The sequence below is a fragment of the Akebia trifoliata genome, chromosome 3 (genome assembly GCF_017979445.1).
Source record: "Akebia trifoliata isolate Shusen 1 chromosome 3, ASM1797944v1, whole genome shotgun sequence".
Classification (NCBI taxonomy): domain Eukaryota; kingdom Viridiplantae; phylum Streptophyta; class Magnoliopsida; order Ranunculales; family Lardizabalaceae; genus Akebia; species Akebia trifoliata.
In genome coordinates this window covers 3,376,585-3,387,973 of record NC_141377.1, presented here as the reverse complement: position 1 = coordinate 3,387,973, position 11,389 = coordinate 3,376,585, and positions in this window count along the sequence as shown.

Here is an 11,389-nt window from a genome sequence, read left to right as displayed (position 1 = left end):
TCCATACTTCCGAGCATCATTCGAGCCACGTGTCCATGTTTGAGAATTCCCCCCCAGTCTTCAACCTCCCCCAAGATCTTAAACTGTTCTCAAGGTATAAAAATTGAATGAAACAGAATCTTGGTTGAAGACAAGCGTAAAAGTTTTATCATTGAAGTTGGAGACAATGGATCCAAATTTGATCTAAATTTATCCATATTCAAAGCTAGACTTTTCTTTACCGAATCGTATCCAAACCCAAATCATACAAAATAAAGACCAAATCTGAACCACTTTTTGTGTTCACTAGAGCTGGTTCCGAACTAATCCGATTTGAATGTTATAATCCTTTCATTTTATAGGAATCCATGTTGTAAAGAAACGGTAGATAGTGATATTTCGAGCAACCTAAAAATATGGTTTTCAAAGCAATATATCTAATTTGATTGTATAGATAGAACATTCACGTAACGATATGCGTTACGTAAAGATTCCAAGGAGTGAAACATGATGTGCGTTTTTAGTCCCTAAAAGTGTTCCATTAGGTATTGTGAAGGGGAAGATCACGCATGCATTCTTATGTTAGTTTCTTGTTGAAATTTATTAATCTCAACCGAAAATTTGATATATCTAGAAATTTGAATCTCTAAGAAATTGTAGTAATCCCTAGTAAATGTATGTTTTCCTTCCCATATAAGATGGATCGGGCTTGTAAATGGGCTTTGCACAGTCCATAGACCATAGTTGTGTCCAAGGACTCCCGGGGCACGTGCAACACCGCACGTCACACCCATTATTTGTCCGAATCATAAAGTTTTTAAAGATTTTTTCGTCATATTTATTTAAAGAACAGCGTTATTACGACCCCTATTACGACTCACATTGCGACACACCGTTTTGTCTTATATGGGCAAAAATGTTTGGAATTGGCTGATTTTTTGTGAGGATGATCTCTGTGATGAGGGGATCATCCTGGCAAAAAATCATCCCATTCCAAAACTTCTAACCCCATCAAAATTGATTTACAAAAATTATTATATCTAATAATAGATGATAAGGGGTTAGTGAGAACCGAGTTAAAATTATTTATTTATTTATTATTATTATTAAGGATATAATTTGGCGAGGAGGAGTCGCTTGAAACTCGAGTTTTAAAGTAACCAGCTTTTTGACCGTTGGATTCAAATCCAGAAATATGACCGTTGCTAATGCGTGTTTAAAAACTAGGTTAAACAGCTGGATTTTCAAAGAGATCAAAGAATCTAACGGTTCAAAAATGTGACCGTTGGCAACGTGGAGCCTCTTATTAGAAACTTTTTAAGCTATAAATACGCTCCATTCGAACCGTTCGACTAGCGGTCTTATTCTAAGAGAGAGAACGCAATCGAGAGGATTTTGTGTGATAAATGAGTTCTAATTCAAGATATCTCCTGCACAAAGGTTAAATGAGTTCTGATTCAACAGGGAGATTTTGTGAGTTCGAGAACTACATGAAGGATTTCAAGGGTTTCGTCCAATGTGGAGGAATTTGCAGAGATGATAAGTAACGATTGAAGGATGTGTTCCTTCTGGTACAGTGAGATCCATGGAGGGCTTATCCATCTCTTTTATCAGGAAAGTTGAAGACCCTAAAATGGTTTTTTTTTTTTTTTTGTTGGAACCCTGAAATCTCATAAACTAATCGAAAACCCCTAGATTAAAGCCTAGTAGAAAACAGAAAGATAAGATGCTTAGTTAGATTAAAGCCCTAGAATAGAAGAGAGACCAGAAGCCAAAGATCCTTGGGTTTTTATCAATTTTCTGCCCTAAGTGTATGCGAAATGTATATTTTTTTAGTGACCCCAAATCTTTGGGATAATAGGTCCTTGATGATGATGAACCTCATCATTCATCATCATCATGATCATAATTGTCGTAATTGTCATTGTCATCATCGCATCATAGAATCCTTGGCCAAAACAATGGGATTGCATAATAACTGGTATGCTGTTAGGTCGAAGCTTCCATTCAATGATTAAATCAAGGATGAAAGCTAGAGAAAAGACATTTTGGCCAGTCCAGAATCTAGATAAGTATAGGGTGTCTCAATTTGACCCGAATTGAGGAAGAAGATAGCCAATAGTTATCAGTGTTCATATGCTTTGGGCAAACTCGGCCATTGAAGCAAAGTGACCCCAGGAGTATCAGATGTAAGAGCATGATTCCACTGATTTGTACCTTGGTTCTATTCTCATCTTCATCCCCTTAAGTACCAAAAATAAATAAATAAGACTGGTTAGATAACAGAAATATTAGGAATCCACTTTGGTGGTTATGAATTTCTCAATAATTTTTCTTGGAGACTTCCCCCAAAGTTGTCATTTTATAATTTAAAACTTACATTTGATATTTGGTTCGGGTTCTAGAGAACACATGATTGAATGCGTCGTAAAATTCATGTTTCGTGACATAAGAGCATGATTCCACTGATTTGTACCTTGGTTCTATTCTCATCTTCATCCCCTTAAGTACCAAAAATAAATAAAAAAGACTGATTAGATAACAGAAATATTAGGGATTCACTTTGGTTTTTTTGAATTTCTCAATAATTTTTCTTGGAGACTAGGACCACTCCCCCAAAGTTGTCATTTTATAATTTAAAACTTACATTTGATATTTGGTTTGTGTTCTAGTGATTTGTGGGAGAACACATGATGCTGATATTGTGAACACGATTGAATGCGTTGTAAAATTCATGTTTTGTGACATAATTTTTATTATGGTTGGCCTCCAAAATTATTTAAAACCATGGAGGGGAGACCTTTGTACCTTTTCAAGGAATCAAGAATGACCTAGAGCAAGCATGATGTGCTATGAGCAAGACTGGACTGGTGGTTTTAGTGCAGGTTTCAGGTATAATAGGTGGTCATTGAAACCACCCATTATCTGATTTCCCCCCCACACCCCCTTTTTATGCGTACATATTTTTCAACAAAGATGGAATAATGAATAATTTTGTAATAATGATTTATGTAGGGGTACAACTCAAAACCTAGGTTTGGATTCAATGGTGCTATATTTCAAGATAGATGTAGGCATTAAATATTTGATTTTGAAAATTTACCAAAACCTGAATCACATAAATTAGGACTCGCAAGAAAATGATCAAAATACCTCTTTGGATAAAATATATATTATTATTCAAGCAACATGGATGAAAAACTGTCCTTGTTTTCTCCTTCCCTGGTTAGAATTTTGCACCCTATTTTGTTAACCTTCCCAATTATCTTTAGTTGAAATATCAGCTTTAGATTTTAATGCGTCTTCAATTAGCAATTACCTAAAGTTTGCAATTTTCTTATGCATGGAAATCGGTCTTTCCATGTCGGAAGATACTCATCCTTGTGTTTGATGTCAGTCCAATCAACCAATTCATCCTTCTATGCTGCAAATTTGTGTTAGTGAAGGTTTTTGAGGATCACAAATGTGCGGAGTTTCATGGTTTGGCTGGTTTTGGCATTTACAATTGTTAACACCTTTAATTGATTAATGTTTGGACTCCATGGGTTTTGTATACATGTTAATTGGTTGATATTTGAACATTCAAGGGTTGTTTAAGATTTGTGAACTGTCCTTTCTCAGTTGTAGTCAGTTGCTTAGGACCACCTAGCTTATGCCATATGACATTCACAATGATTAATGATTTTATATTTGAACTTTCAATAATTGTTTTACAGATGTGAACTGTCGAATATCGAAAGCCATTGCATTGAATCTGTTTTCTTACATTTGACTGGCTTTTCTAAGACAAGTATTTTGTAAGAGCTGTGCAGACGTTCTAATAGGAAACTGGAGGTAATGTGCCTATCTCTTTGTTACGCAACTAATTAAATAAGGTAATTGGTAGATTATGAGATTTGAATATGCTTCCATTGTGATTGAAGTGGGTTGTGTTGTGACGTAGCGGAAGTGTGTGCCTATCTCTTTGTTATGCAACTAATTAAATAAGGGAATTGGTAGGTTCTGAGATTTGAACATGCTTCCATCGTGATTGAAGTGGGTTGTTTTGTGACGTAGTGGAAGCGTGTGAATCAATAGACTTGAAAGGAATTGAGAGATTGTATTCAATGGTGTACAAAACCAGTTTTGAATCAATAGATTCAATCTTGAAAAAGAAGGGAAAACCAAATAAATAAATTAAAACAAGAGAAATAGCTAAATTCAAAATTTATTGATTGAATTGTTATCTCAAAATTCATATTTGAAACTTCATCATAACAACTCTAACCTTCTAAAATACTAAAAGGTAACTTTCCTAACCTATCTATAACATAATAACAACTTTCTAAAACCTATTATAATTCAATTTGGTCACTCAATTATAGCCTAAAGAATAAAAAAGGATTAAAAAATAGAAGATAGAAACTTAAAATTATATTAGAATCTAACAAGGAAGAGTACTCCTAAAGTAACTATGAAATATAAATCCTACATCATTTTATATGGCTCATAAGTATCTAATTTTTTGTGTGTTAGTTGTACTTTAATGGTTTCTGTACAGAAGTTGCTGAAAGAGTTGATTTTGTAAATGTAAGTAATTTGCTACTCAAATTTTTAATGCTCTTTGTACAGAAGTTGCTGGAAGAGTTGTTTGCACAAGTCATGAGAGTAATTTGCTACTTAAATCTTTGATAATTAATGATTTATGGTTATTACAACGTGTCTCATGTAGTCTCTTTTAAATTCATAGGTTATTGGATGATGATAACAACAGTGTGCTGCCCTAGTTGTGGTAATACTTAATAGTTCTACATAAAGAGGGTAGCACGTGCTGAATCATGGAAGGTAATGGTTCCTTGACTCAACAATATATTTTAAATTATGTAAATTGAAGTGCTGTTGTCATATGGTTATTGGATGACAATAACAACTGTGTAAGTAGCGCTTAAAACATGGTACATGATGTACCATGAAAGTATGATTCTTGGAATGTATTGTTGAATAATAATAAAGATGATAGGGGAATATATAATGTGATACTTTTGGATTGAACAATCTATCACATATGAGAGGATATATCCATGGTGTCATATGTGCAATGGTAGAGCTTGTAATCAATGTGACATTCCAACTTCTCATGTACGTTGCTCATCTGATTCTGGCTGGGATGTTATTCTAAATCAGAAGAAGCTTTATTTTTCTATCGAAAATGAATGTATGTATACCTGATTGTTAAATTGATTGTGCTGTTGCATTCTTGAACATTATTCGATAATCTCCTTTAGTAATATCTTGTCTTATAATTAATATCAACTTTTTAAAATGAAAAATGAATGTATGTATACCTGATTGTTAAATTGATTGTGCTGTTGCATTCTTGAACATTATTTGATAATCTCCTTTAGTAATATTTTGTCTTATAATTAATATCAACTTTTTAAAATGAAATGTTGATTTAGATAGTGAAAGTATATAAAAAGTCACTTTAAACAACATAAGACGTGGCTGTGGTCAAAATTGAACGGAGGAACACGATTCATTTTGTAACCCCCAATCTGTGGCATATGTCTTTGTTGATGATGAACCTCATCATTCATTATAGTCATTGTCGTCATCATCGTCATTGTTGTCATCATCATCATCATCATCATTGTCGTCTTTGTCGTCTTTGTTATCATCCTCATAGAAGTTTTGCCCCAACAATTTGGGATTGACTTAATGAATCCTGTTCCTCAATTCAAGTTTTCCTCTAGCCAGGCTTGAAATCTCTATATGAACTGAATGAATTATTAAATTTATGTTGGTGACATAATTTTATAGTAGTTTGGCTAATCTAATCTTACCTATTTTGTTTTTTTGGAATTGGGACAAATAGATTGGGTTCAATTTTTTTCTATAAATAAACAATATACAAGAAAGTTTAGTCTATACTTATTACTACTATTTAGGTTTTAGTATGGGAAGTTGTTTTTTTACTTGAATGTGATTACCTACAGTATCAATAATAAATCTAATCATACTAGTTCATTGAAGAGGATACCATGACATACCCTGATTGGTCCTTCTATCTAGTAGGTAGGGTTTTGTGGAGATTTTATGTTTCATGGCCAATGCTCATTTTGGAGGAAATTGACTAGTATCTAAATATGCAAAAAGATGAAGAAATTATTGTGCAGATATACCAAGTTTTGTAAAAGTTAGGATTCTTTCATATCTCACTCATTCCATTATATGAAGGACATGAAAGATTCCTTGAATAAGATACGTAATCAACATATAATACTGACCTTATCAACTCGAACACGACTTTCACCTCATATATTTGGAATGAGTTAGCAATGGTATGCCGATATTTTCCCTTGTAGCACTAAAAAATTTTCTTGCATGCAAGAGTCAACTTTGCTCGAATCATTTCATCTGCAGCGTGGAGGATACAAAATCTACTAACATCACTTATTAAAATCATTTTGCTTAATGTACTTGTACAAGCATGCGAATAAATCAGTTGCTTAGGACTTTCCACGTTGCTTATACCGTATGGCAGTCATAATGATTAATGATGTTAACCGGTTTATATTTGAACTTTGGATTGTTTAACACATTTTTGTTGTTGAATATCAAAGCCACTATCGATCAAAAAAATATCAAAGCCACTACGTATAATCTATGTACTAACATTTGCTTGGCTTTTGTAAGAAAAATATTTTGATGGATTCTCTGACAAGAAAGCAGAAATAGGTAATGTGTCAATCTCTTTATATGCAACTAATTAGATAAGGAATTGGTAGGATTTGAGATTTGAATATTTTTCCATCATGATTGAAGTGGGGTTGCTTTGTTAGTTTTTTTATATGAATTGAGAGTATCTAATCTGTTTGGTATTAGTTGTGGCTTAATGCTACTTTTTGTGCAAAAGTTTCTGGAAGAGTTGATTGTGCAATTGAGGTAAGTAATTTTCTATTTAAATTATTGATAATTAGTGCTTACTTAACCAATCAGTTCAGATATATATATTATATTGATGTTAGTTGTTGCTTTATTTTTTTGAATCAAATCTGTTGGAAGATTTGATGGCATACATGATGTAAGTAATTTGCAACTCAAATATTTGATAATTAAGTGCATTGTTAACAAATCAGTTTTAATTTAACATTATGAACAGTAAGAACTGAGTTAAAAAATAAACAATTTGCCTACATTGAATTTCTTCAACCATTCTATTAAACAAGTTCACAGCTTTATCAGTTAAATGTTTTTTTCCTTAAGCTTTGAATTAATTATATGAAAACTTTATCAGTGAACACCTTTTTCTTTTGCTTCATTTGATTCAATTGATTCTTCGAAGACATAAAGTCTCCCCAGAATCAATATAATTCTTTATGTTGAAATAAAGTTGGATTTGCCATATTTGAAGGGTTTCTTTTAGGGGTTTTCATTGAAGAATGATTGCTTAATATGGAAGGAAGCAAGGAGAGGTTCCTGAAGAGGAAATTTGGGAGTATGATCTTTCCCATCCAATAGTTGCAAATACATATGAAGGTTTATTTCACTAGATTTCATTATGTTCCTTGCCTATTGGTTAAAAAAAAAGTATTTTAATGTTATTATGTAAAATGCAGAAATTCATCTGTTAGAACCCCAGCTTTTGGTGGACAAGGCCGATGTTAGGAAAAAATCATCTCATTGAGAATCCTTTTACCCCATCATCCACGAGGCCGACATTGTAAAAACCATGGATCATTGAACTATAAGCCACAAGATTAGGTTTACATCCTCTACCCAACATGTAAGTACCCTTTTTGAGCTTTCCATCCTCTAATAGGCGAAGAATTAATAGACTCTAATGAATATCATTAATTAGGGCACATACTTTGTTTTCCATGTCTTTCCACACAAGAATTTCCGATTGGCAGTTTACTTTCTATCTTAAACAAACCCCGTATCATGGAGTCGTGTAAGTGAAGGCATTAGGTATGCAATCCTTGCTTATCATCTCCAATAGAACCTTCTTCATTTGATTTTCCTTATCGACATAGACCATTTGTAAGAGAACCGTAGATGACAATATTCTTTTTTTTCTCTAATAAAATAAGGTGTCCCCACTCCTGTTTGGACGTGGGAATAATCCTTGCAGTTACGCCTAGCCACCCCAAAAAGAAGTATAGACGATAACATTGATCACCTCTGTTATTTGAGAAACATACTTTGAAAACTTTTTCTAAGTTATGGCAACTAAGAATTGTCTGTACACAAGTAATTGTACCCAAGTCCAAGGAACAATGAATAGAAATGAACCAACTTATCTACAAACTCAAGCTTAAGTACAATATGAGAATAAACTTTATACTAGCTGAGTTAATAACAAATATTGATAGGTAGGAATGAGGAAATCTACAGAGAAATTGAGGAAATTCACCTTAGTTAAAAAGTCTATTAAGATGGTTTGGGCATGTTCGACGAAGCTTAGTTTCAACCTGCAATTAAAGAGAATAGGTAAGTTTAATGTTCTAAAAGATTAATAAGAAGATCAAAAGAATGGAAGTACTTAAAATTTCATTTTAAACAGCAGGAGCCGTGGCTGTGGTAAAAATTGAACGAAGGAACAAGACTCATTTTTTAATCCCCAAGTCTTTGGGATGTCTTTGTTGATGACGAACCTCATCATTCATTATAGTCGTTGTTGTCATCATTATCATCATTGTTGTCGTCGTCATGGTCGTTGTTATCATCATTATCATTATGGCGTTGTTGTTATCGTCATCATAAAAGCCTTGCCCCAACAATTTGGGATTGACTTAATGAATCTTGTTCCTCAATTCAAATTTTCTCCAGTCATGGTTTCTAATCCCTATATGAACCAAATGAATTATTAAATTTATGTTGGGTGGCATAATTTTATATTGGTTAGCTATTTGATTATTTGGAATTGGGATAGATAAATTGGTTTTTTTTTTTGGAAATGAAAAATATACAGGAAAGTTTAGTCTGTACTTATTACAACTATTTGGGTATTAGTATGGGGAAGTTGTTGTCTTTTTTGAATGGGATTAGCTATAGGTGGTGTTGATAATAAATCTAAAGGTCGGGTTCAACAGGCAAAATATTGTCTTATATGACCTAAAAGTTTTGGAACGGGCTGATTTTTTGTAAGGACTATGGTGAGGAGATCATCCTCACAAAAAATCAGTCAATTCCGAAACTCTAACGCCATCAAAAGTGACTGATGATAAAAAGTGACGGTCTATGATTGTTCAACTTATAAGCTGGGCTTAGAAGTTTCAGAATTGGCTGATTTTTTGTGAGGATGATCTCATCACCATAAAGATCTTCCTCACAAAAAATCTTTCCATTCCGAAACTTTTAGCACATATAGGACAAAATACTTTGGCAAGGACTTGGCAATCGAACGCTACACTAAATCTAATCATATCAGTTCATTGTAGAGGATACCATGTAATACCATGAAATTATCACAGATATGCCAGATTTTGTAAAAGTTAGTATTCTTTCTTATCTTAGTCATTCCATTTATATGAAAGACTTGAAGGATTCCTTGAATAAGATACATAATCAACATATAATACTGATTTTTCAACTCGAGCAAGACTCTCTCCTCTTTTATTTGGAACGAGTTAGCAATGGTATGTCCATAGGTTGGAGCGCTTAAAATTTTTCTTGCATGTATGAGTCAACTTTGCCCGAAGGATTTCATCTATAGGTTGGCATACTTTTGTAAAGATCTAGATTTTTATTCACGCCAATAAGAATTGGTGAATTCTTGTGGAGGATGCACAAAATCTACTTACATCACATGTTAAAATCATTCTGCTTAATGTACTTATAAGCATGCAAACAAATAAGTTGCTTAGGACTATCCACCTTGCTTATGCCGTATGGCAGTCATAATGATTAATGATGTTAACCGGTTCATATTTGAACTTTGGATTGTTTTACACATGTTTCTTGTTGACTATCAAAGCCACTGCGTATAATGTGTGTACTAACATTTGCCTGGCTTTTGTAAGATATTTTGATGGATTCTCTGACAAGAAAGGAGAAACAAGTAATGTGCCAATCTCTTTATATGCAAGTGATTAAATAAGGGATTCGGTAGGTTTTGTGATTTGAATATGTTTCCATTGTGATTGACGTAGGGTTGCTTTGTTTGTTTTTTATATGAATTGAGAGGTATCTAATCTTTTTTATGTTAGTTTTGGCTTGATGCTTTTTGTACAAAAGGTTTTGGAAGAGTTGATTGTGCAATTGAGGTAAGTAATTTTCTATTCAAATCTTTGATAATCAGTGCTTACCTAACCACTCAGTTTATATATATATATATAGTTGTTGCTTTATCTTTCTGAATCGAAGCTGGTGGAAGATTTGATGACATAAATGATGTAAGTAATTTTCTACTCAATTATTTGATAATTAAGTGCATTGTTAACAAATCAGTTCTGATGTATCCTTAATAATTTAACATTATGAACATTAAGAACTAAGTTAAACAATCGAACAATTTTCCTACGTTGAAATTATTCACCCATTCTATTAAACAAGTTCACAGCTTTATCGGTTAAATGTTCCTTTTCTTAAGCTTGAGTTAATTATATGAAAACTTTATCAGTGAACACCTTTTTCTTTTGCTTCATTTGATTCAATTGATTCTTCAAAGACATAAAGTCTCCCTAGAATCAATATAATTCTTTATGCAGAAATAAAAGTTTGATTTGCCATATTTGAAGGTTTCTTTAAGAGTTGTCATTGAAGAATGAGAACTTAATATGGAAGGAAGCAAAGAGAGGTTCCTGATGAGGAAATTTGGGAGTATGATCTTTCCCATCGAAGAGCTGCAAATACATATGAAGGTATATTTCACCAGATTTCATTATGTTCCTTGCCTGTTGGTTAAAAAAAGTTTTTTAATGTTTTTTTTATGTAAAATGCAAAAATTCATCAATTATAACCGCAGCATTTGGTGGACAAGGCCAATGTTGAGAAAAAATCATTTGATTTAGAATCCTTTTACCATCATATACAAGGCCGACATTGCAAAAACAATGGATCATTGAACTACAAGCCACAAGATTAGGTTTACATCCTCTACCCAAAATGTAAGTACTCTCCTTGAGCTTTCCATCCTCCAATAGGCAAATAATTAATAGACTCTAATGAATATCATTAATTAGGGCACATACTTTGTTTTCAATCTCTTTCCACATAAGAATTTCTGATTGGCAGTTTCCTTTCTATCTTAAAGAAACCCCGTATCATGGAGTTATGTTAGTGAAGGCATTAGGTATGCAATCCTTGCTAATCATCTCCAATAGAACCTTCTTGTCTTCATCTAATTTTTCTTATTGCTATAGACCATTTGTGAGAGAACCATAGACGACAATATTGTTTTTTTTTTCCTAATAAAATAGGGTGTCCC